At 36.1% G+C, this 27,734-nt stretch overlaps 1 protein-coding gene and 1 long non-coding RNA gene across 2 annotated transcripts in view; one reads left to right on the forward strand and one right to left on the reverse strand.

The window, feature by feature from the left end:
* Positions 1-27,734, reverse strand: part of LOC123557260 (uncharacterized) — a 291,086-nt gene that overhangs the window by 193,297 nt on the left and 70,055 nt on the right. The gene's annotated exons all lie outside the window — the stretch shown is intronic.
* On the forward strand, positions 347-26,782 carry LOC123559038 (uncharacterized). Its single transcript, XR_006687866.2, has 4 exons — positions 347-619; positions 16,129-16,330; positions 18,475-18,590; positions 21,205-26,782. It is a non-coding gene; the product is annotated as an uncharacterized LOC123559038 (long non-coding RNA).

Here is a 27,734-nt window from a genome sequence, read left to right on the forward strand (position 1 = left end):
AGTGGACACTCTATCGGTGAGCTATTGCGGCGGTATGGGACGTATGCACACAAAGTATATCCTGTAATCCAAATAGCAACTGAATAACGATCAATGTCATTATTCTGATTTCGTGTACTATTTGTATCAAAAATCAAAGGTTATTAAATATTATTACATTATTTGAGATATCTGCATATTTAATCATTAAGTTTTAGGTTTTGTTCAATGTTTATGTTAAACTTGTGTGCGTTCTCCAATGTACACAAGGTTTATCATAACGCATAATCTCAGCTTGATAAAATACTACCAAATGCACTCAGTTTTTCACCTTTTTCTAAATTTTTCGAAAATGCGAAGCTCATTCAATGTAAAAATCTTGAAGTAAATAATGAGATAAATCTAAATTTCGTAAATTGTATCATTCTACATACACTTTTCAACTAACATTGTTAAATAGCTTTGGGTGTCGACTTTCAGGTAATTTCTAAACGACAGTGCGTACCCCTTGGCGACCCTCGTTGAATTTTGTGCTCCATTTAAATTCACAGGCATTCGGTCAGCGGACATTAAAAACGTTGTGTTTTTGTAAAAATGGTCAAAGCTCTGATAGTAGTATTCGTACTGGGTGTGTTATCAGGTAATGGATTTAGTTTGTTAATGTCGGTTAATTCAACATGATAACTCAGTTTTTTCTTCTTAAGTACAGACTGGATATAGTTCACGCAAAAAGGCGCAATCAGATGTAAAATAAACGCTAGATAAAAGCACAAAACACTATGAGGTAAGTTTCATTTCCACATTTTTATGCTTTCGAACTAGAAGGAAACGCATAGGCGCACTACACCCGGAAAATAGTTACACTGTCGCACAAACTATTAAGAGACGCAATGGTAACGACATTTTTATGGAGAAATGGTGACAGTTTTCTCTGCCAGTGATCCAAATGAGCTTTTTTTCTGTCAAAAACATTCAGAGTTTTGCAGCATATACTTGCAACGCATGTATATATGTAAGTCGTCGATCAAACTACGACTTTACATATCAAGTTTACAATAAATGCTGGTCATGTACCAATGCATAAGAGGCGAGACCGCGTATACAGCAAAAGTCTGCTCCTTCTCTCTGTCAGGGAGCGATCAATGTTTCGGCTTTGGTAGAAGTACAATTTCATTGTGTTAATAAAAGCCAACTTATAAAGTGTTGTTTACACGTAATGCTTATGAATTACGTGATCATAAATTCACATATAAACGTGATTCTTTGCTTTATTTATGTTTCTTTTTGTTAGTAAATATATACTTATTTTACACACGGAAGAACAAAAGAAAAGATAATTGAATCCTCATGGGATACAAATGTGGTATTTTAGGACAAAGCACAGTGTCAAGGAAGCAAAATTCTTATCGGCCATAATAGAAAACAAACATATCCAGCATGAAAAACAGAAATAAATCAAGATCTATCAATCTATCACACTTACATAGAGGATATTACATGGGTGTCATTTCATATTGAATTGATTAAACGAGTTGAAGAAAATAATAAAATGCGAGGCTGTCATTATTCAAAGAGTTTCATGGATGCAATGTTGAAAGGCACAAATCACTTAAATATTCTTTTCATCTTTTTTATCTTTTTCCCCTGCTAAAACATCATTTTATTTTCTGTCTGAAAGTCAATCGACCTACGTCTTCTCTACTTAAACGATGTCAGAGTCAAAGCGTTATTGCACTAGTTTTATACCAAAGTGTTTGACTCCCACGTAGTAAAATAATTTAATTTATTACTTATTTGTAAATAGTATTTTTGATCATGTTACATTTCCACTTACATAACCTTCAATTCTATAAAGTATAGTCCTACCTATCAAGTGAATTAATAAATATTTAATTCCCAATTGTAACTGCATTATTGCGGGAAGAATTTACCCGACTTCAAAAGGTTGTCAAATACAAACTTAATTGTATGACATCGGAAAATGTTTTAAGTCTAATAAATAAATTCAGATCCGCTTTTTAAGCTTAAATTTTGATATAATGTTATTTGCACCATATTACACATCATATATAAAACAACAACAAAAAAACTGTTGAAAACTGACACTTAAATAAATTGACTTATCACCAAGTTTTTAACCATACTGTTAATTCATTGTTCCTTTTACCTGGTGTCATACAGGTGCATAGATAAATACCAGATTATTATTTGTGTCACTGATTGAGCTCTTGTACTATCTCTAGACTGGATAAATATCTTTAAGCACACGGTAGTAGATAATGAAAATAGGTTTCAAGTTGCATTTTTGGAAAATGTGTTTACTACTTAGCAAAGGACCGTAAAAGAAGGCTGCTATTATCGGCCCTCATTAAGCTTCGCCAATATTTTCGGGCGTTTTTTACGCTATATTAGTATCCTGAAAAAACCCTGCATGGTTAACCAACAGCACGGTGGTGTGAAAAGGTTTCCGACTTTCACGTATGTTAACATAATAACATAATACCAGTTACGATCATTTTTAGCGAATATCGAAAATAAGTGCAAATTGTTCCGCATACATACATAGGTCTACCAGACGAAAATATAGCGTATAAATACGCAAAATCCCAGTTATCTCTTTTAGTGATCGCAACTGGAAAATTTCATGACGTGATGAATAAGGGCACAACAGTGGCTATGACGTAAACCTCCCTTTTTTCAATCAACGCCTTCATTTGTAATGCTTTGGTATTATTTATGATACTCTAAATATTATTATAATAATTCATGACCTTCATATATTTTTCGTCATTTTCGATATTTTGAATTATCTGAAATTATTACATTTCTAACTTAGACAATTCTATTTTTGTAAAATTTCGTCAGTTTATAATTCTTTTTAGATATACACGCCTCAGGCACATCTCTTTAATCTTAATAAATGATAGGTGACTTTTAGACTATTTTGAACCATATGCATGATTATACATAGATGTAATAATATCGTAAATCTTTGGCTGTGCATTGTTGCCATGTGTCATACCAATCTGATCACTTCGGCCATTATGCTACGTATTGTACGGAGAATACTGAAATATCCGATGTTTACCGATCGATTGAGAGCCATACAGTTATGTATGTAATATTGTAGATTTTGCCGAGAGTAAATTACCATTATCATTATCAGCTTCAAATATAATAATTTGGTTGCGAATTCATTAAAACCATTAAAAAGGCAGTGCAGACTGCTACACTGTAGCATTTACGTCATATTTGTTTTTGACAAACTCTTCCTTCTATCAAAGAAGAGAAAAATATTACAGTGTCAGCCTAATATTTTATGACAGACTGACGAATGAGTTTGCTTGCAGTCATGTTGGAATCTTATTTCATTTTTTCTATATGCGCAGCAATTTTACGAGTTTTGAAATGATATAATGAACGTGGACGGGTCGTAATATAGTGCTTTAATGGGCTACGGTACCAATTTGGCCATAATCATGTTTGAGTTTTTTCTGCATAAGAAGCAGCAGTAGCAGTAGCAGCAGTGTAGCCGTAGCAGTACCAGCAGTATCAGAAGCAGCAGTAGCAGTAGAAGTAGCAGCAGTAGCAAATACATGAAATCGGCAGCAACAATAGCGGCAGAAGCAGTAGTAATAAAACGTGTGCTATTGCTGCTGCTACTACTGCTATTATAATTACTGCTACCGCTGCTGCTACTGCTGCTGATACTGCTCTACTGCAACTGCTACTACTGCTACTTTACTGTTGCTTCTGCTACTGATACTATTGTCACTGCTGCTACTGCGACTGTTCTTGCCGAATTCAAGTTTTTGTTACTGCTACTTTTACTACTGCCAATTTCACGTTTTTGCTACTGCTCATGCTGCTACTGTCGATTACATTTTTTTTGCTACTGCTTCTGCTGCTACTGTTACTGCAACTTCCACATTTTGTACCTTTGATGCTGCTATTGCTACTGCTGACTGCTATATTAACTTCCTATACATCTTTTAAACCCCGTTTTAGTTCCAGGTGAATCACGATATGCATTCGCATTTTCATAAAAAGTCGCGGGTAGGAAATCCGCGACTTCTTTTTTAAAGGAGCCGCGACTTTTTATGAGACGTTTCTTAGCATAAAAACTCGAGGTATAAATATTTAAACTCGACTTTTTATAAGGTACGCATCAGAACAAATATCGCGGATTAAAACGGCCGCAATCGGCTACCTAAATTAAGAATACAATGTATGTTTGCGTGCTTATTCTACCATGTAGACAGAAAATGTCGCGGCTTCGTCTTTAATCCACGACATTTTACGACAGGAGTGTTACAGAAAAGAATTTCTCTTGGCCGCGATATTTTATACAATTTCGACATAAAATCTAGCGGATCTGGAAGTTGCCAGCGACATTTTATAAACTGACGGTAAAATTTCACACGGCTTTAAAATGGACGCTACCGGTTTATAATTAGTTTATACATTAAAAGATATTGTGAATTTATGATTACGTAATTCAGAAGCATTATGCGTAAACTAATATTTATCGGGTGGAGTTTAATAACACCTCAAGTCTGACACAGAAAAAACACATATACCGAAGCCGAAATGTTAATTGCTCCATGAGCAATAACACAAGGGTCATACATGTATTGTATATGAGGTCTCGTTAATGTGTTAATACATGACCAGCAATTATTGTATAAACAAAACTGGATAAAGCACAAAACACGCGCGAAAATGGCTGGATATATTCAGTTGAGATAGGTTTCAGTTCTGCGCTCTTATACATTTCGAACTAGGCGCACCATACCCGGAAAATATTTAAACTGTCAGTTGAAACTATTATGAGATACAAGCAATACATATAACGGCATTTATATTGGAAAATCCTAACATTTTTCTCTGCCAGTACCCCAAATAAGTTTTTTCTTCAAAACAAATCAGAGTTTTGCAGCATGGTTTTAATGCATGCTACGACTATACGTTTTGTAAAAAATTTTACAATAATTGCTGGTCATGTATTAACACATTAACGAGACCTCATATACAATACATGTATGACCCTTGTGTTATTGCTCATGGAGCGATCAACATTTCGGCTTCGGTATATGTGTTTTTTCTGTGTCAGACTTGAGGTGTTATTAAACTCCACCTGATAAATATTAGTTTACGCATAATGCTTCTGAATTACGTAATCATAAATTCACAATATCTTTTAATGTATTAACTAATGTATAAACCGGTAGCGTCCATTTTAAAGCCGTGAGAAATTTTACCGTCACTTTATAAAATGTCGCTGGCAACTTCCAGATCCGCTAGACTTTATGTCGAAATTGTATAAAATATTGCGGCCAAGAGAAATTCTTTTTTTTGTAACACTCCTGTCGTAAAATGTCGTGGATTAAAGACGAAACCGCGACATTTTCTGTCTACATGGTAGAATAAGCACGCAAACATACATTGTATTCTTAATTTAGGTAGCCGATTGCGGCCATTCTAATCCGCGATATTTGTTCTGATGCGTACCTTATAAAAAGTCGAGTTTAAATATTTAAACCTCGAGTTTTTATGCTAAGAAATGCTCATAAAAAGTCGCGGCTTCTTTAAAAAAGAAGTCGCGGATTTCCTACCCGCGACTTTTTATGAAAATTCGAATGCACATCGTGATTCACCTGGAACTAAAACGGGTTTTAAAAGATGTATAGGAAGTTAATATAGCAGTGAGAAGTAGCAATAGCAGCATCAAAGGTACAAAATGTGAAAGTTGCAGTAACAGTAGCAGCAGAAGCAGTGGCAAAAAAAAATGTAATCGACAGTAGCAGCATGAGCAGTAGCAAAATCGTGAAATTGGCAGTAGTAAAAGTAGCAGTAACAAAAACTTGAATTCGGCAATAACAGTCGCAGTAGCAGCAGTGACAGTAGTATCAGTAGCAGAAGCAACAGTAAAGTAGCAGTAGTAGCAGTTGCAGTAGCAACAGTATCAGCAGCAGTAGCAGCAGCGGTAGCAGTAATGGTAATAGCAGTAGTAGCAGAAGCAATAGCACACGTTTTATTACTACTGCTTCTGCCGCTATTGCTGCTGTCGATTTTATGTATTCGCTACTGCTGCTACTTCTACTGCTACTGCTGCTTCTGATACTCCTGGTACTGCTACGGCTACACTGCTGCTACTGCTACTGCTACTTCTGATACTGCTGGTACTACTACTCCTACTGCTGCTTCTGATACTGCCGGTACTGCTACTATTACACTTCTACTACGGCTACTGTTGCTGTTACTTCTGCTACTGCTACTACTGATTCTACTACTCCTGCTACTGCTGCTATTGCTTCCCTGCTACTGCTTTTCTGCTATTGCTACTGCTTCTACTGATAATATAGCTACTTCTACTACTGCATTTACTACTACCTTTTTAATGCTACTATTGTTACTGCTACTGCTGCAGGTGTTGCTACTGCTACTGCTGCTACTACTGCTAATCCTACTGCTGCTTCTGTTACTACTGCTAATCCTACTGCTGTTTCTGCTACCGTTGCTACTATTGCTACTACTGCTATTCGTACTACTGCTACTGCTGCTGCTGCTGCTACTACTACTACTGCTCATCCTACTGCTGCTTCTGCAACTACTGCTACTGTTACCACTGCTTATCCTACTACTGCTTCTTCGACTATTGCTACTGCTGCTATTGGTACTACACTACTGCTACAGCTACTGATGCTACTACTGCTGCTGCTTCTGCATCTACTTCTGCTTATGCTGCTCCTGCTGCTGTCACTGCTACTGCTGCTACTGCCTATTTCACGTTTTTGCTACTGCTGCTACTGCTACAGCCAACTTCATATCAATTTTTAATGTAAAAAGGACAGGTGTATTCAAATAACTCCGTCTGCATAAAATGTCGCGGCTATAAAACTCGCTAGTACTCGCCGCGACATTTTATGAGACCGTTGTTGAGGAACAAAAAGTCGCGGCTTTTAATTTTTACCCTCGACTTTTTGTAGAATTTCTACAACAAATGCAAAAAATGTCGCGGATTTTTTTCTGTTCCTTGACTTTTTATAGACAAACGAGGGATAAAATGTAGAGTCAAACCATGGACGCTACCGGCCACCGGAGTCAAAATGTTCCTTGCTGTTTCCAACAACTGTTTTAAAATATCACGGTTTATACGTTCCCCGCCACATTTTGTACGATCTCGACAGAAAATCTCGTGGATTTGTAAGTTGCCCGCAACATTTTATGCTCAAACGATAAAATTTCTCGCGGTTTTAAAATGGCCGCAACCGGCCACCATAAGTAGCAGTCGCAATATTAGAAAATGGAAATTGGCAGTAGAAGCAGTAGCAATGGCAAAAACGCGAAATAGACAGCAGCAATAGCAGCAGTAGCAGTAGCGAAAACGTGAAATCGACGGTAGCATTAGCAGAAACAAAAGCATGAAATAGCATGCAGTAGCAGTAGCTGAAACGTGAAACTAGCAGTAGTAATAGTTGAAGTTGCAGTAGCAGAAACGTGATATTTTCGGTAGCATTAGGATTTGTAGTAGCATTAGCAGTACCAGAAGAAAAAAGTGGAAGAGGCAGTAGCGTAAGCAAAACCGTGAAATTGGCAGTAGCAATGCAGAAGTAGCAGTAGAAGCAATAACAGAAACGTGAAATTGGCAGCAGAAGTAGCAGAAGTACCAGTAGCAAGCAAGAGCAAGGTGAAATGGGAAGTGGCAGTAGCAGAAGCAATAACTTGAAATGGTCAGTAGCAGAAACCTGAAATATATAACAACAGAAGCTGTAGCAAAATCGTGAAATGGACAGTAGCAGTAGCAGCAGTAGCAGTTACGAAAATGTTAAATTGGCAATAGCAGTAGCAGCCGTAATAGTAGCAAAAACGTAAAATTGGCTGTAACAGTGGCAGCAGTAAAAACCGTGAAATGGGCAGTGGCAGTACCAGAAGCAATATCTTGAAATGAGCAGTAGCAGTAGCAGCAATAGCAACAAAAGGACCTTATAATTTGAGGCAGCAGAAACAGAAGCAAAAAACCTTAAATTTGTTAACAGCAATATAGGTAGCAGAAACGTGATATTGGCGGTAGCAGTAGCAGCAGTATCAGTAACACTTATTTATACTGCTACTGCCATATTGCAATTTCAAGTTTCTGCTTCTGCAGGTTTCACGCTTTTGCTACGCTACTGACCATTACATGTTTTTGTTACTGCTAAATAACTATTAAACGTTTATTGTTACTGCTACAATTACTGCGAGTTTTACGTTTGCTTCTGCTACTGCTACTACTTCAGGTGTTAGCTATTGCAACTACTTGCCGATTTCACGTTTCTGCTACCGCTGCTTTACTGCTACTGCCGATTTCATATTTTTGCTTCTAATACTGCGTCTGCCAATTTCATGATTTTGCTACTATCTGCTATTGCTACTACATATTTCACGATTTTACTCTTGCTGCTACTGCCAACTTGACGATTTTGCAACTGCTGCTAACTTCTACTGCATGTTTTACGTTTTTGCTTCTGCCACTACCCATTTCACGATTTTGCTATTGCTACTACTTCTTCTGCCTTTTTCATGATTTTTATATTGCTGTTACTGCTACTACCAATTTCACGACTTTGCTACTGCTGCTACTGCTACTGCCAATTTTATGATTTTGCTACTGTTTCTACTGCTACAGTCAATATCCCGATTTTGCTACTGCTGCTACTGCTACTGCCAGTTTCACAATTTTGCTACTGTTGCTACTGCTACTGCCTGTTTCCCGATTTTGCTACGGCTGCTGCCAATTTTACAGTTTTGCTACTTTTGCTACTGCTACTGCCTATTTCAGGTTTTTACAACTGTTGCTACTGCTACTGCTAATTTCACAATTTCGCTACTACTGCTACTGCCAATTTCACAATTTCGCTTCTACTTCTGCCAATTTCACGATTTTGCTACTGCTGCTGCTGATACTGCCTATTTCACGATTTCGCTACTGCTTCTACTGCTACTACCAATTTCATGATTTTGCTATTGCTGCTTCTTCTACTGCCAGTTTTACTATTTTGCTACTGCTGCTACTGCTACTGTCAAATTTACGAGTTTTTACTGCTACTATCGATTTCACGATTTTGCTACTGCTGCTACTGCTATTGCCAATTTTATTTCTACAGCTGCAACCGCATCTACCAATTTCACGATTTTGCTACTGCTGCTACTGTTACTGTCAATTTTACGATTTGCTCCTGCTGCTACTGCCAATATCACGATTTTGCTACTGCTGCTACTGTCAATTTCACGATTTTGCTACTGCAACTGCCAATTTCACGGTTTTCCTACTGCTACTGCTAATTTAACGATTTTACACTGCTTCTTCCAATGTCACGATTTCTACTGCCGATTTCATATTTTTGCTTCTATTACTGATTCTGCCAATTTCATGATTTTGCTATCGCTGCTACTTCTACTGCCAGTTTCTCGCTTTTGCTACTGGTACTATTGTTACTACCAATTTCATGTTTCCCTAGCCGCGTCATACCAAAGACGTGAAAAATGGTACTGGTAGCTTGACACGCTTTTAAAAAGCGTACAAGGAGGTAAAATTAGCCCAGGTAAAGTAATTGTTACTGGATACCTTGTTTGACGCACAGGATCTGTTGATCATAATTATGCAACGTTATACCACAGTCACACATACGGCGCAGATAGCTACGTCTTGCCATGGAAAGAAACGTAATAATCCGTATCGATCCGTACCTAAGCCGTACCTTAAAGTAGCAATCCGTATCAATCCGTACTAATCCGTATGGCTCAGGTACGGATCGATACGGATTACTACGTTTCTATCCGTGGCTAGACGTAGCTATCCGCGTCGTGTGTGTGACTGGGGTATTAAATAAAATTTACCTTTACCTTTAAATCATAAAACATGTATTATCCATCCTTCATTCATTGAAGAAGTAGTCCGTTCTAGGCCGTAAATGCACATTTCCTCGAGAATAAAGATTTTTTCAGGTAAAATCAACATGTTGCACTTATCTGTTTATTACAAAAAAGAGTGATAGCAAGTAACATTTTATTCACAGTTTAGCTTACAAGTATTCTTCAAACAAAGATATTTAAAAACGCATTAGTCATTAAAGAAAACGTGGCTGTTGAGTAGACGAATATAAATGAGCAGATTATTTACGATCGATACGAAATAGTTTAGAAATGATAAGAAGATCATTTTTCGCATTTGCACCAGATATCTGGATCAAATTTCGGCTTATATGCGAAAGCCCAACGCCTAACCAATATCCGAAACAAGGTTCAGTCGCACTATTGTACGTCATCAACACTTCCCGATGTGATTTTTCTATTCGGTGAATTCATAAACTTGCGATTAATTCATCGATAACGGATATTTTTGAAATGACAATTGGTCTTAAAGAACCCGCATATGAATCTAGTTTATCACTGACGTTTGCATTTTCCAAAAAGCCTTCCGTTAAGAAAATATCCGTACAAAATGCTCTTCTTTGAAACATTTCCTCATCCACCACACCATAGTATATTCAATAAAAAGTTATTTGCTACATTTCTAACGAATCAAATCCTATGCCAAACAGAGATAAGTGATACCTAGAATAGTTATCGAAATCTAAACTTTGCAAGAAAAGAATTCACCAGCTGAATTGATGCTTTCCCGACTCACCAGCCATGCGACATCTTTCAAATTGTTCGTGAACATTTACTTGACATGATATTAAATTTAATAAGTATCTATCAATTCAGTTTGACGCTTAGTATTTCAGTTGCCTTGACAGCAAATTCTAGCATTTAGAAACGAAGAATTATGCCAATAACATCCACGACCTTGCAAGTCTTATGTTGATGTTACATTTACACATTCTTTGTCAAATCATATCAGAAATACCTGAGATATGCCGTAACTTTCTATCAGAAGCAACTCTACCTTCAGGCAACATGAAGCCAAACACAAGGGGGATAAGGTTGGGAGGTCAGCATCATGCAAACAAGTATTTGCTGTTTGCAGACGAAAGTCAGAAATAAAGTCCACAGAAGTAGTCTTTCTAGGGGACGAAGTCACTTCTGCAATGTATGTGGCAATATATGCATACACTATTTTAAATCAAGAAGGCACAGCGAAGACCAAAATCAGCTCACTATTAAGTGCGACCGCTTCCACACATCGACAAACAATTTAAGGAATATTTATATCAAAAGGGAGATGCGCGTTTTATTTTTTTGTGTTTATGTCGGATCATTTTTCACATAGCTATTACCGTTTGATTATTCAACAGTGTATACTATATTATAATTCTTGTTCAGAGTATTTCTCAGCAACCGCTGGCTGGAATTTAGCCAAACTTCATTGAAAGCTTTACTATTAAGAGGAGATGCGCATATTATCTTCATGATTTGGTCGGATGATATTTCATAGGGTTATTGCCCTTTGATCATTCAACATATTTTTAATATAGTATAATTCATCTCCGGAGTATTTTTCAGCAACCACAACTTGAATTTAGACAAGCTTCATGACAAGCTTTACTATTATGATGAAGATGCTCATATTTTCTTCGTGTTTTGGTTAGATTATTTTACTTTGAGTTTTTGCCCTTTTAATTTCAACATATGCTACTCAATTTTTGCTAAGCACCAAAGGTTTTAAGGGGTATATTTTCAAGAATAATTGCATTACGGGTTGGCAAAGGGTTTAAACCTTTAATTGCATGTTTATTGCATACGATTTAAGCGTAATTGTACAGTTGCAATTTCATTTGCCTTAGTTTTGAGCTGTCGCAAAGGATGACCCTCCAAAATGGAGTTGTTGTTTTTTTGTTCAATGGACATTTTATCAAGAACAGTCAAAAAACTCCCTTGGGCTGCATTTGGGTTTCAATATCGAGTATGACACCCATGGCTGTTCATAACTGCTAGACAGCGCCTTTGCATGCTCCCTATCAGGTTTCTTACTGTTCTTTCAGGAATGGCGTTCCATTCCTGGACAAACACGACTCCAAGCTCTTGGAGGCTTCTTGGTTGCACTTGACGTGCTGAAATGCAGCTCATTCCACTTGTGTTCTATGGGATTCAGCTCGGGGAATCGAGCTGGCCAGTCTAAGCGCACAATGCCTTTACTTTCCATGTACACGCGGACCACTCGGGCAGTATGGGGACGGGCATTATCATCCATTAACATGAAGTCATCACCAGCTGCACCAGCATAAAATAGAGAAAAGTGGAATCTTCACAGGTCGCTCAACACGACAAAAACGAAAATGTTGCAGGCTCGGTTTGATTGAGCCTGTTCATGAAGGGTAGTGGAAATGCATGCTACCGTCCACGCCCTCTAGCCCCGGGTTGAGCAGAACTCAAAATTTACATATACTAAAAGTACAAACAAATTTAGAGACATCCGCAGATGTATTCAAACGGCGGTGAACATGGAACCTTCAATGATACACGTGTTGAGGCGTGTAATTCCATGAAGAGCGACGTTTGGTCCCCAGATAAAGTAAAGGGTTTGCCCCAAACGAAAAACAATGAGCAGAACTAAACAAACTGGAATTTAGAAAGGGGATCTGAGGTTTTGGAGCCTGCGTATCACAGGAACTGTCAAAAGACAAAATTAAAAAGCAGGCGCCATATCCAAGGGGTGATTAAACAATACCCAAGGCTATGACAGCGGGATTGTTGGAATCACCCAGGCCGAAATGGTCATGTTGAGAAACTAAACAGTACCAATAACACGACATAAAAGTCGTGCTGAACGATCTGAGAAGATGGAAATATAACAGCCCTGATTGGATGTACGGGGAGACATTTTACGGCCACCACACGGCACAAACAACGCTGCTGTGATAATAAAATAGAGAAAAGTGGAAACTTCACAGGTCGCTCAACACGACAAAAACGAAAATGTTGCAGGCTCGGTTTGATTGAGCCTGTTCATGGACGATAGTGGAAATGCAAGCTACCGTCCACGCCCTCTAGCCCCGGGTTGAGCAGAACTCAACATTTACACATGCTAAAAGTACAAAAAACAATTTAGAGACATCCGCAGATGTATTCAAACGGCGATGAACATGGAACCTTCAATGATACACGTGTTGAGGCGTGTAATTCCATGAAAAGCAGCGTTTGGTCCCCAGATAAAGTAAAGGGTTTGCCCCAAACGAGAAAAGAATGGGCAGAACTAAACAAACTGGAATTTAGGAAGGGGATCTGAGGTTTTGGAGCCTGCGTATCACAGGAACTGTCAAAAGACAAAATTTAAAAGCAGGCACCATATCAAAGGGGTGATTAAACAATACCCAAGGCTATGAAAGCGGGATTGTTGGGAGTCACCCAGGCCGAAATGGTCATGTTGAGAAACTAAACACTACCAATAACACGACATAAAAGTCGTGCTGAACGATCTGAGAAGATCGAAATATAACAGCCCTGATTGGATGTACGGGGATACTTTTTACGGCCGCCACACGGCACAAACAGCGCTGCTGTGATAATAAAATAGAGAAAAGTGGAATCTTCACAGGTCGCTCAACACGACAAAAACGAAAATGTTGCAGGCTCGGTTTGATTGAGCCTGTTCATGGACGGTAGTGGAAATGCAAGCTACCGTCCACGCCCTCTAGCCCCGGGTTGAGCAGAACTCAACATTTACACATGCTAAAAGTACAAAAAACAATTTAGAGACAAAGCGTAACATGAGGATCTATGATCTCATCAACATACCGCTGACCGGTCAGTGTACCCCTATCGAGTACAATGAGGTCAGTTCGTCCATCCCAGCTAATGCTGCCCCATACCATGACATACCACCCCCATACCGGTCATGTTCAGCAATATTGCCTGAATGGAATCTCTCTCCGCGCCTTCACCATACTCTATCACGCATATCTGTACAGTCTAGGCAAAACCTAGACTCATCAGTGAACAGGACAGGCCGCCAGTTGCGTCTGCTCCATCCAAGTTCGTCCCTGGCCCAATCATAACGAGCCCGTCGATGATTACGAGTGAGAGGAATCCATATACATGGCCCTCTTGATTGAAGACCACCTTCATGCAACCTTCTTCGGACCGTTTGAGTGGAAACATTTACTCCTAAAGCATTTAGGAGGTCATTACGAAGGCTAGTTGCAGTTGTAAAGCGGCTTCGACGCGCCTGAATGATCAAAAATTGGTCTTCTGCTGCGGTCGTTACTCTTTCTCTGCCACCAGCATGCCTTCTGACCGGTGTGCCATGCTCCCGAAACCTCACCCACGCTCTCGTTATAACAGTATGGTGAACACCAAGGGCCTCATCAACCTGACGATGGGTAGCCCCTTGGTCTACCATCCCTACTGCCCTCCACAGCTCAACTTCAGTTAAATACTGTCTAATGTTAGCGTTTGCCATGACTAAGTTATCAATGTAAAGAAAGTTGACCTCAGAAAGTCATAAAATGTTTAATGTCGGTGTAGAGTGCCCATAATTAGCCAGGTCAGTACACAGAAAAAGTACTGAAAAGCGAGGGTGCATGCTTTCCGCTACCCACTGTATATGCCTGACCGATAAAACAGCTTAATTCTTGTACTGGCGATCATCTCAAAACCTTGTTTGACCGTTTGGTGAAAAAAAAACTGTAGAGAAATCCTGTAAACTATGTTTATGATATAGTATGAAACCTTTGGTGCTTAGCAAAAGTTGAATAATATAGTATGCTATAGTACCAGTTCTTGTCCGAAGTATTCCTCTGCATTCACTGGCAAGTATTCATCAAAACTTCATTGGGTGCTTCTCTCATCAGAGAAAATACGCATTTTATCTTCATCCTCAGGTTGAATGATTTTTCACTGAGTTATAGCCCTTTGATTAATCAACATTAGTATACTGTAATACCATTTCTTGTCGGGAATATTCCCCAGCAAGCATAGCTGAAATTCATCGAATTTTCATAGGAAAGTTTACGTTCAAGAGAAGATGCGCATATTGTCTCCATATCCCGGTCAAATGATTTTCTCTGATTTATTGCCCTTTGATTATTCAACATTAGTAAACTATAGTCCTAGTGAGGAGTATTTCTCAGCAGCCACTGGCTGGAATCTAGCGAAAATTCATAGGATGCTTAACTCTCAAGAGGAGGTGCGCATGTATTTTTCATGTTCCGTTTAAATGATTTTTCAATGAGATATTCCACTTTGATTATCCAACATAAGTAAGCTATGTGTGCCCAGTCTGTGAATTCCACGTTTGTTCTTTTAATCTGCAAGAATCATATTTCGGGGAGCATAAATCGGTTTTACCAACATTTTCTTGTTAACATCGCTCACAATGTTATAAGCCAGAAGAAGTTTATTTCCAAGGTTGGATCCAAGGTCATTTGTGGAGAAAGAATAAACTTGATGACATCTAGAGACAAGAATATTACTATGAAGTTTCGGTAAATTTCAATCAGCGGTTACTAAGAAATACTCCATTGAAGAATTGTACTTTAGTATGTTGTAAGCTCTTTGACATCTACGTATTTTGATTTAATTCAGTTCTGACAATTTTATCGAACATTATGTTATCTCATAAGTTTGTGCACACATCCGTCTTTGACTGAGTATAAATCATTAGAATGACCTTTGGTAAAAAAGTCAAGTGTTATTTAGACCGCCGCACAAATGATCACATGATTCAAAACAAATATTACTACTTTTTATAGTCAAAGAACAAAGTTAGATAGCAAAGATTTACATAATTAGAAAATCGTTCCACTCATATAGGCTAGTATGTTCCTAAAATTGTTTGCAAACTTACTACGAATGAATAAACAATATCTTAATTTTTTGTTAGGAAAACAAAATGAGAAGAACTTAGAGAATTAAAATATGTGTTTCACTGTTATCATTGCACAAAATTAGAATTTAACCCCATATCTTACATTTGCTGAAACAAGACGAAACAAAGAGCTTGATTAATCTCTGTGTCGAAATTAAGTACAGAAACTTTATAATTTTGGTTTATAGTTTGAATGCATTCGCGGTTGCTTTAAAAGACCATCGCGCTATAATTAGATGAATATTTTCTGTTTGCAGATCAGGGTTAACGAGCTTTTGACTGCTGTGATAGTTATACAGATGCACTACGTTATTATCATCAATCAGAGTTATATTTAGATACATATTTTCTGTTCACAGGTCAGGGTTCACAAGCTATAGACTGCTGTGATAGTTATACGGATGTACTAGGCTACTATCATCCATCACAGTTATGTCTTGACTACTGCTGCTGGACAATAGGAGTGGCATACAAAGGCTGCTGTAGCAATATATTAAGACTGATTCCCTCCTCTGAAAATAAGACCCACGAATGTTTTGACCACTGGGTTAATGAGAACGAGTAAGTGTCACTAATAAAACTAGTGAGTAGTGTCATCGGTAAATAGCGAATTTCATAAGTAATTGAAATACTATGTTAACATAAAGTATATCTTATCAATGAAGCTTTGAAGCTTCATATAAGTCACCAATTTACCTTATACAGCATTCTTACAGATTAATTAAATCCCAGGTTGCCTCTTGTCCTGCCCTTTGCTCATAAATAATTCTACAGTTCAATAATGTTAACTACGCCCTTTAACTGTGTTCTGTATTACTGGATTCTAATTTCATGGCGAGCTTGTACGCTAGACTGTTATTACCACAAATAGAAAGTCACAAAGACTGCTGAGACTGATAACACAAAATTATTTCATGCGCAATTCAAATGGTTCCATGCTGTTTATCAATTTTACCATAAATTTGTTTAAAGATTGTTAAACGTACCTGTTTCAATAAATTTTTTTTCAACCATTTTTTATCATGTTTTCATTTGAATGAAATATATTTGAAAGTAAAAACAGATCTTTATAAAGGCGTTGCTAACTACAAATTCAAACTTCCTACGCGTTTCTTTTATTAAGCTGGCGTAACGTCACTCCGTTTGTTCATTCACTTTTGAAAAGACTGTTACATTATGCATACAAACAAGTTTAGTTTTAGATTGTGAGATAGTCCATCTTTAGCAGAAATAGTGCGTCAAGTTCTTACTTAAAACCTTGCTATTAGTGTTTGTCCACAACTTTTTATTTATATATCTCTAACGAATCTAACATATATTAAATATTTCATAGTGTTAGAAATTAAAAGTAAAGATGCCGAAGTTGCTTTAAAAGTAATGGAGTAATCTATTGTTAGGTTTCCTTTAGATTATAAGGTTTTCCCGTATTCTATATTAGGTTATACGCAACTCATAATAAAAGCCGTACCGCACATTCGTTTCTTCTACCTTCTTCTACCTTACTGTGGGGTTAGTATATGTATATATGTTTATAGGAATTCATTACTTTGGCATTCAATTCAACATAATTTACTAGAGCTTGATAACAAAATGCAATTTTTCAGCTAATATTGGGGATGGCATATCGAAGTGTAGATATTTAGTTTGTAACTTGTAATTTTTTTCTGATATTATAGATGTTCCTAAACTTGTTAGTAAACTATTATTTAAAAAATCGAGAATAAAAGCAGTGAGCTTCTTTCATACATATATTAGCGTTGACCTAATTTATCCAATCAATATCAAAATTTGCAATATCGTTATCAAAATTCAAGAGTAAAAGTCGAGAGTTTATACATAAAAACAAACCACAGCATAAATGGTTTAATTTTACCAGTGGTGTGTTTGCCACAGACGGTTACAAGACTGTGCCCGATTGTATTCCTTTCGTTGCTCAATTTGTCTTTGTTGTCTTACTTCGATTATATTTCGTCAGATTCCCAAGTGAAAATTACATTCTGTTTGTTTCACTAATTGTGTTATCCCCCAATGAAGTGAACACTATATGTATTTCATCATCTATAGTATGAATTATCCTTTCTTATGTTAATTAAGATGATTCCTCTCAATAGTACAATATTCACGCTTTAGTTTGATACGGAAAACCAATTATATTTCAGATTTTACAAAGTAGTTTTCCCACACAGTTATTTAGGTTTTGTGGTAGCCAGCCTTTTTGTAATTTCAGTACTTTGATCATACCTTCTATTATGGTATTGTACAATTAGGAAAAGGATGAACAAAGGATGTCAAATACTTCAGCAACAGCTGCATATGTAAAACATAAGTGATATGCCCCTGTACATTTTTGGCTATTTTTGTGTTCAGTCAATTTGGTAGAAATAAATGTATGGTAGTAAATCACAGAAGTATGCAAACATACCGTAACGCTAAATTAGCAACCATCATTTAGACTATCTTCATAACAAAGACAATAATAGACGTTCAAACTTAAATAAGTTCGTGAAAAATGGATGAATTTCTAATTTGTTTATCGCGGCGATGTCAGATGTTGGAGACAGTGAGAAATTCGTATACAGAAATATATGTTTATGTTCATTTTTCTATTTGTTCAAAGTTGGTTTCATGCAAGCAAATGCGAAAATGAATGTACTTTTACCAAAGTTATTTGTGCAATGTTAAAAAGAATTTGAATTTTTATACAGATGGTGGCTCAAATGGTTGGTAACGCTGATTCCTGTTGGTATTTTTTGGTGCTTATCAAGTTTTTGTCGTTGCTTCATATGGATCTTGCGCTTTTGATTATATATACCAACATCATGTAAGTATCAATTGTTACAGAACATTTATACAAGTACTCAAACATGGTCTCCAATATGTCCTTCACATGGGATCTTCCAAAGAAGATCAGTTACGTGTCAGGCAGCAAATAATTGTTACAAAATCTAGGAACACTGGTTGGCATTTCTGGCCACTTTTAAACAGTTAGTTTCAAACTTAGTGACAGATGTTAATGCTTAAGTTAAGGACAGCGCTTCTTCTATTCATTAATGAATTGTTAGGAAAACTGAAAGTAAGGTAATTAAACCCAAATATACATGAATATATTCTCATGTACAGGTATTTGAATCGTTTTGATTCATACATGTATTATCATTACAGTTTTAAAAGTTTATATTACTTTTTCAGTCATTCTCAGATTCAGTTTTTGTTGTTGTTGTTTTGATGTTGTTTTTTATGCTCCCCGAAGGGGAAACATGTAGTTGCCGATTCGTCCGTCCGTCCTTCCTGCAAATCTTCTCCGGAGTATTTCTCAGCAAGCACTGGTTGGAATTTAGCTACACTTCATAGGAAGCTTCACTATCAAGACGAGGCGCGCATATATTCTCCATGTTCCGGTGAAATGATTTTTCAATGAGATATTGCACTTTGATTATCCATATGTGTGTGCCCAGTCTGTGAAATCCACTTTTGTTCTTTTAATTTGCAAGAATCATATTTCGGGGAGCATCCATCGGTTTTACCAATATTTTCTTTTTACTTTGCTCACTATGTTATAAGCCAGGAGATGTTAATTTCCAAGGTTGCTTTCATCTGTAGAAAAAGGAAAAAGTTACACAGTTTAATCGCAAACTGTCATTATTTGTGAGATGTTTAATTGTTTATCACTTTGGCCCTATGTTTGGAAGTTATTAGTTACCTTTGTGAAAGGAAAACATGCAGTTAGCAATATATTTCAGACAGTAAAGTAATGTAATATTTTAAGGGTTCTACATTAGAATGATTTTCATGACCAATTTTTATACAACACATCTACAAATGGATTCTTGTTTGGACTTCATTTCTGTAACTTTTGCAGGATTTCAATGAAATTTCGTAGAGTTGTAAAGTATTAATTTGCAGTATTTCTATTTTACTGTAAGTGGTATTCAACAACTTAATTCCCATCTAGGAAATTTCTGAAAGAAACTACATCATCTACTTTATTAGGCGCCGACGCAGAGTATCCGTCGGTTTTCGCTGATCGCCATGTTTTATCCACTGGCACCAGACCAGAAAAAAAATGCCTCTGTACATGTTATACCCTACCCCTAGGTATCATATAAGAACCATGGTCATGAACGGGAAAATATACTAACCCGTTTCAATCGTAAATTTCTCAACTTAAACGGGCAGTTCGGTGAATGGGTACCTAGTATATTGAACAAGCGATAATTTATCTTCCATCGTGCACCAGTCACATTGTCTCAATATTCCATATTGCCGAGATTATCAAATTATTTTATGCTTTCGTCAACGTTACAGAAAAAACTTGCTTGACCTTCCCTAATGAACATCCGGTCTAGAGGTCACGGCAGTGTGCACATGTTTGGCGAAATGTAAACAAACAAGAACAGAATTTTAAAAAATGAATTTTTACAATAAAACTCGAAATGATGAATGTAACTCATCTTTTATATGATCTTTAATTTGAAATCGTACATTGGTCTGCATCTATTCTGTTTATTTTATTCATTTTGCACATAAATGATGCATTTCACATTTTAGCGAACATGTGTAGTAAAATGACGATTGACAAAAATCAATCAATACATTTTCACATTAGCCAATCAGAATGGTTTTTGTAATCTAGAACGGAAATTCACCAGGGAAGTTCAAGCAAGTTTTTTGTGTAACGTTGAAAAAACTATAAACTACGCGTTGTTTTCCTAGGATAAGATGTATTGTAGAAATGTGACCGGTACACAACGGAAGATAAATTACCACTTGTTTGATATCCATAGCACACATTTACCGAACTGCGTGTTTTAGGTATGAAATGCGCGATTGAAACGGGTTAGTATATTTTCCCGTTCATGACCATGGTTCTTACATGATACCTAGGGGTAGGGTATAACATGTACAGAGGCATTTTCTTTCTGGTCTGGTGCCAGTGGTTTTATCCACCATTGTAGATACCTAATTTCTTTTAGCACTTCCATGAAACCTATACATATAACATCTCGGTCAGGAATGTTGCTTTAATAACACCAGAGTGATGACCTTGAATTAGTCATAATTGTCATTTTTAATCTTTGTATAATATTAGGAGCAAGATTTCTTGAGCTCCATCATTAAACTTTACAGAATATATAAGGCCACAAGATCTAGCAAATGTACGATAATGGTAAAGGTATATAAAGTAACAACAGAGGTATGGTCTTTAAATTATTCAAAACTAACACATGGGAGACCAAATTTTATATCTGATTTACACATTAACTAATCAGATTTTTGTCTTTATCAAACTTGGGTCAAGTTTGAAAATGGATTATCAGAGCTCAAAAACCAGCTCACTAGGTCAAATTATTGAATAAAACTTGTTGATATATTGTACAGGTAAAACTCAGATGCGCGATCTATGGTAAGCATGACCCTCTTGCTGTTTTTTCCAGCATCTACAGCTGCTATGACTAGTACTTACAACATGCAGTTTCACGATGAGTTTGACTAATAGAAGACATCAATACTTAGCAAATAACGGAATAACAGGAATGGACACAACATTCAGATGGGAAAAAATATTGAACTAGTTTTAAAAACAAACCATTGTATTTCGTATCGAAATACTTGTAAACAGGCAAATATATGCAATATTTAGCTCACCTGAGCGCGAAGTGCTTAAGGCGAGCTTTTGTGATCGCCTTTGTGTCCGTCGTCCGTCATCGTCCGTCGTCAACAATTTGACTGTTAAGACTCTAGAGGTCACTTTTTGGCCCAATCTTAATGAAACTTGGCCGGAATGTTACCATCAATAAAATCTTGGACGAGTTTGATATTGGGTCATCTGGGGTGAAAAACTAGGTCACCAGGTCAAATCAAAGGAAAAGCTTGTTAACTCTCTAGAGGCCAAATTTATGACAATATATCTATGACACTTTGTCAGAATGTTAATCTTGATGATTTTTAGGTCAAGTTTAAATCTGGGTTATGTGGGTTGAAAAACTAGGTCACCAGTTTAAGAAAATCAAAGGAAAAGCTTGTTAACGATCTAAAGGCCACACTTATGACTGTATCTTCATGAAACATGGTCGGAATGTTAATCTTCAGGATTTTTAGATCAAGTTTGAATCTGGATTATGTGAGATCAAGAACTAGGTAACCAGGTCAAATCAAAGGAAAACCTAGTTAACACTCTAGAGGCCACATTTATGACAACATCTTAATGAAACTTGGTCAGAATGTAAATCTTAATGATCTTAAAATCAAGTTTTAATCTAAGTCAGGTGGACTCAAAAACTAGGTCACCAGGTCAAATCAAATGAAAAGCTTGTTAACAATCTAGAGGCCACATTTATGACCATATCTTCATGAACCTTGGTCAGTATGATATTTTTTATAATTTTTAGGTCATGTTTGAATCTAGATCATGATGGATCAAAAACTAGGTCACCAGGTCAAATCAAATGGGAAGCTTGTTTACACTCTGGAGGCCACATTTATGACCATATCTTCATGAAAATTGGTCAAAATGTTATTCTTGACGCTCTTTAGGTCAAGTTTGAATCTTGGCCAGACGGGTTTAAACTAGGTCACCAGTTCAAATCAAATGTAAAGCTAGTTAACACTATAGAGTCCTGAGTTTAAATTTAAAACTCATGAGAATTGATCAGAATGTTTGTCTTGATGACTTCTAGGTCAAAGTCGAATCTTGGTCATGTGGGGTCAAAAACTAGGTCACCAGTTCAAATCAAATGAAAAGCTTGTTAATACTTTAGAGACCACATTTATGACTATATCTTAACGGAACTTGGTCAGAATGTTATTCTTGATGATCTTTAGGCCAAGTTTGAATCCAGATCATGATGGATCAAAAACTAGGTCACCAGGTCAAATCAAATGAAAAGCTTTTTAGCACTCTGGAGGCCACATTTATGACCATATCTTCATAACACTTGGTCAGAATGTTATTCTTGATGATCTTTAGGTCAAGTTTGAATCTAAATCATGATGGGCCATGTGAGGTCAAAAACTAGGTCTTCAGGTCAAATCAAAGGAAATGCTTGTTTACTCTTTGGCGTCTATATTTATGACCCTTCATGAAACTTGGTCAAAAATTTGTCTTGATGATCTTTAGGCCAAATTCCAATTTGGATAGGGTGGGGTCAAAAACTAGGTCATATGCTGAAATCAAAGGAAAAGCTTGTTAACAGTTTAGAAGCCACATTTATAATACTATCTTCATGAAACTTGGTCAGGATGGTTATCTTGATAAATCTCTACGTCATGTTTGAATCTGGGTCATATGTAGTCAAAAACTAGGTCACCCGGCTTGAAATTTGGATGACGTGTACAATTTTGCACACTTATCTTATAACTGACTTTCAGTGACCATGAATGTGACCTACTGACCTACTTTCTTGTTTTTTAAGATACAGCCTTGAAATTCTTAATCGTGACTTACTGACCTACTTTCTTGTTTTCGAAGATACAGCAACGAAATTTGTATTACATGTATAATATTTTGTATGGATTTCAGTACTCATATTGACATATTGAATAGCCTTAAGTCTGACCTACTTTCATGTTTTGAAGTTATAGCAACGAAATTAGGATAACATTTATAATATTTGATACAGATTTCAGTACTCATCTTTAATAGCCTTAATTGACTTACTTGTTTTGAAGTTACAACAACAAAATTTGGACCACATGTATAGTATTTGATACAGATTTCAGTACTCATATTAAATAGCCTTAATCGTGACCTACCAACATACAGTCAAACTTGCTTTATACGAACTCGTCGGGTCCAGGGAAATATGTTCGTATCAAACGAAATTCGTATTAACGAATATATGACTCCCGGATAATTTGCTCGAGCAAGTTGGACAGTATCACCGGTATCGCAATGTGTGTGTTTTGAATTTTTCAGTAATAATCTCATCATTTACGTCTGCACTCTCTCCACAAATTCGCCTATAAACAATATTGTGTCGTTTTTTAAACTTGTCAATAAATCCGATTGTAGCAATAAAGTCAGTATGGCCTAACAGTTTCGCAAACTCATTGGCCTTTCCCTTCAGAAATTCTCCACTTAATGAGATATGTAATTTATTATTTCAATTTTTGTGTCCAAAGAAATTGCTTTTCTTTTTATGCCAGACTTTGGATACTAAAAGTACACTACATGGCCCTAAAACGTACAATAAAATTATAGTTTCATGGACAGGCGTACAAATGAAAGTGATTATAGTTCAATTGCTAAAGACATTATTACTTGGACTCGATTGTAATGAACAAAATAACTGCATACATAGTGTTAATCTCTTTATTATGTATTTGTCGATTACAGGTGATAATCACTTCGATTAGATATCAGCACTGTACAGATTCAAACTGTTAAAAAATCAAGCGTATCAAAAAATGGTCGCCGACTTCTAAAAGTAGTTCGTATCAAAAACTGGAAACTTATAACATTTTAGCTTATTTGGACTTCCAACATGTGTACGTATCTCCCGAAAATTCGTATGAAGCGATTTCGCTATTACCGAAATAATTTTACAAAGAAATAGAAGGACTCGGCCGGGGAATCCGTATTTTGTTCGTTATAGCCGAAAATTCGTATCAAGCGAGTTCGTAGTGGACTCGACTGTACTTTCTTGTTTTTGAATGTACAGCATAGAAAAATGGATCACGTGTATACATGTAACTTTCGATACAGATTTCAATACTCATATTTTATATTCTTAACCCCGACATACTGACCTACTTTCTTGTTTTTGAAGCTACAGCAAAGAGATTTTGTCCACCTATATAATTTTTTAACAGATTTCAGTAGTTACCTTGAATAATCTTTACCATGACCTATTCACCTAGTTTTTAGCTCGCCTTACAGCAAGGTCAAGTTTGAAACTGGGTCATCTAAGTGTGCAATAATCATAAATGGAATAAAAGACACAAACATCGAAAATGAAGCCACTGCTATCGTACTTTTCCAATTTAAAACAGCACCCTGTTTCTTGAGCGCTAGAATAACACTCATATAAAACTCTAGAAGTCACATTTTCTACTAGATCTTCATAAAACTTTGTCAAAATGTTTGTCTCTATGAAATCAAGGCCAACTTAGATTCTAACTTATAAGTGTTTAGAATTAAGTTAGGTGAGCGATATAGGGCCTTCAAGGCCCTCATGTTTTCATATATTGATCATGTAAATAACATCAGATATTTGGGGGCCTATTTGGACGAAACTTTAACTTTCAAAGAGCATATAAAAATAAAGTGTAGAACGGCAATGTTGAATTTTTTCCGAATCAAAAACATTCGCAAATATTTGACTCAGGATGCAACTGAAACCTTAGTGCTATCGCTGGTTATTTCGCATTTAGACTACTGTAATGTTATTTTATACGGTACTTCTGATTGTGACATCGCAAAACTGCAACGCATTCAAAATATGTGTGCGAAGTTAGTTCTGAATCGTAGAAGAAGAGACAGTTCTAAGCAGGCACTCTACGATTTGCACTGGCTGCCGATCAAAGCCAGAATAAACTTTAAGATCTTGACGTACATGTTCAATTGCCATGTTGGAAATGCGCCTGCATATTTGATTGAACTCTTAACACCGAAAATCCCCCAGCGCTCCCTCAGATCCTCGGAGTCATCAGTTGACTGTTACATCGTCCCTTTCAACAAGCGAAAAACTTTTAGTGAGAGAAGCTTTAGTACTATAGGGCCAAAGTTGTGGAACAATTTGCCGTTGAACATCAGACAAAGTTCTTCAATTGACTGCTTTAGGAAAAGGTTGAAAACGCATTTCTTCAGAGACTACTTTGCATTATTCTAAGTTTTGACTGAGTTTTGAACAATGATGCTGGTGACAGTGATAGAAATTTAATGTTTGTCTGTGATAATTGTATGTTAGTAATATTTTAAAATATAGTATTATCATTGACTTTAAATTAATAATTGCTATTTTGATTCGTTTTAATTAATCTTATTTAAAATATTTTATATTTAATATTTTATTTCAACTTGTATTGTAAAACGCCATTGAATATGTTTTAAATGTAGAAATAGGCGTTTAAGCAAATAAACCAGTTTCAGTTTCAGTTTCAGTAAATTGCACATAGCGTAAGTAAATATATATCCTGGATAAACTAATATCAGTGAAAACGTTGGTGCCCTTCGAGCAATTTTCCGGTGCTTGCTTTAACATTCTTTCAAGAATATTATTGACTGTTCGGGTAAAAGAAAAAAAACTGTATTTTTTCAAGATTTTGGTAACATGTGCCCTTTTAGCGACATTTTCCTGAAATTGGGAAATATTTCGCTTTTCTGTTTCCGTAGGTTTTGCTGTTAAGGACGCAGTGTCTGTGTTAATTAGTGATTTTGATGAGGTTTTTTTTGTATCCAGAATCATTTTTATTAATTATCTTTTTTTCTATTTCGTTAGAAGACACTTGTTGCTGAGTGTGCCTCTTTCTCAGTTCCACTTTTCATTTCGGTAGGAAATGTTTTATGCGTCTTTTGTTTGCCCTTCAGTCTGTCTAAATTTTCTCATATGTAATTCTACCGTAAAGGTTTTGCGTATAACGAGTTCTTGTAAACATAAGTGTATTAATACATAATTCATTGTTTGAAAAGTGTCTATCACATATAGGTTCTTGACTATTTTTACTTTACCTAAATGACCACCTAACAAAATTTTCATCGTCCTATTTCCACAATTTCGTAGCTAGCTTTTTGATAGTTTTGGAAAACGACGTCTAATGATTTGAGTGTGAACGACTTAAATTACTTACAGCCTTGTTAAACTAATATTGGCCTATTTATGTTAGTTCTACAAGGCCACAAATTCCTCATCATACAAACATATTAATCATTACCTATGACACGAAAATCTCAATTTTGCCAAATACGGACTCGCAGAAATAACGAAATTTTAACTTTAGATAATTAAATATATCACTTTGCAAAGATTTTATTTATGAAAAGCATTGTAATATACATATTTATTCTATATGTAATATTAAATAATTGAAATGTCGTTCTTGTTAATTCTTTGTTGTTACTGAATGAGCCATGGACAGAAAACCTCCTGGAGTTCATTAGAAAACACATGTAACTAAACACTATAATTTCGGAATAAAAGGGAAATAATTGGAACTCCTATATTACAGTTAAATATTTTTGGATAGTTCCCATTGAGTTATTATTTTTTATAGTTTCCTTTTCTACATTTGAAAAAAAAGAAAATTATCTCCAGTAACTTTGAAATATGTTATTATTACTAAATAATAGGATAATTATTGTTTTTAGGTGTCTTGGGGTGTTTTGGGGTGTCTTGGGATGAAAAGACCCTCTCACACTACAAAATGCGTACATAAATTTAAATAGAACCCAGTCAAAAATTGTTAACTGAGGAATGATGTCCGATAAATATCATAGCAATGAGCCTAAAGAAGACTTAATGTATGGCAATAGGTACTAAATATCAATTTTTTTAAAAAAAGGCAAAGAAATTGAGCTTTAAGTCGCAAAAACTTAGGATATCCAAATCAGAAAATTAAAAAAAAAATGATGTTCATTGTACCTAAAGCGCTCCCCTATGTAAAAGGCATTACGTATGTTTGTAACGTAATTGTACAAGAAAACGTTAGGTTGATATAAATATCAAAGCTCTAGCTATCATGGATTCCGAGAAGAAGATATTGAAAGTGTCTTTAATATTAGCCTTTTCTATACACATGTTACACACATGGCATGACAATTTTTGGACCTAGAGAAATAATTTGACTAATTAAGGTAGAAAGTCAAACTCTGATATCTCTCGCCAGATATCCAAGAAACATTTCTGTAAAATTGTTTTGAAATTAGGCCTGCTGTTTCTGCCAAGAACATTTTTGAAGTTGTATATATATTATATATGGAAAAAGTGACAACTGGCGATCATATTTTACGACAAATTAAAATAATTTG

The sequence above is a fragment of the Mercenaria mercenaria genome, chromosome 5 (genome assembly GCF_021730395.1).
Source record: "Mercenaria mercenaria strain notata chromosome 5, MADL_Memer_1, whole genome shotgun sequence".
NCBI classification, from domain to species: Eukaryota; Metazoa; Mollusca; class Bivalvia; order Venerida; family Veneridae; genus Mercenaria; species Mercenaria mercenaria.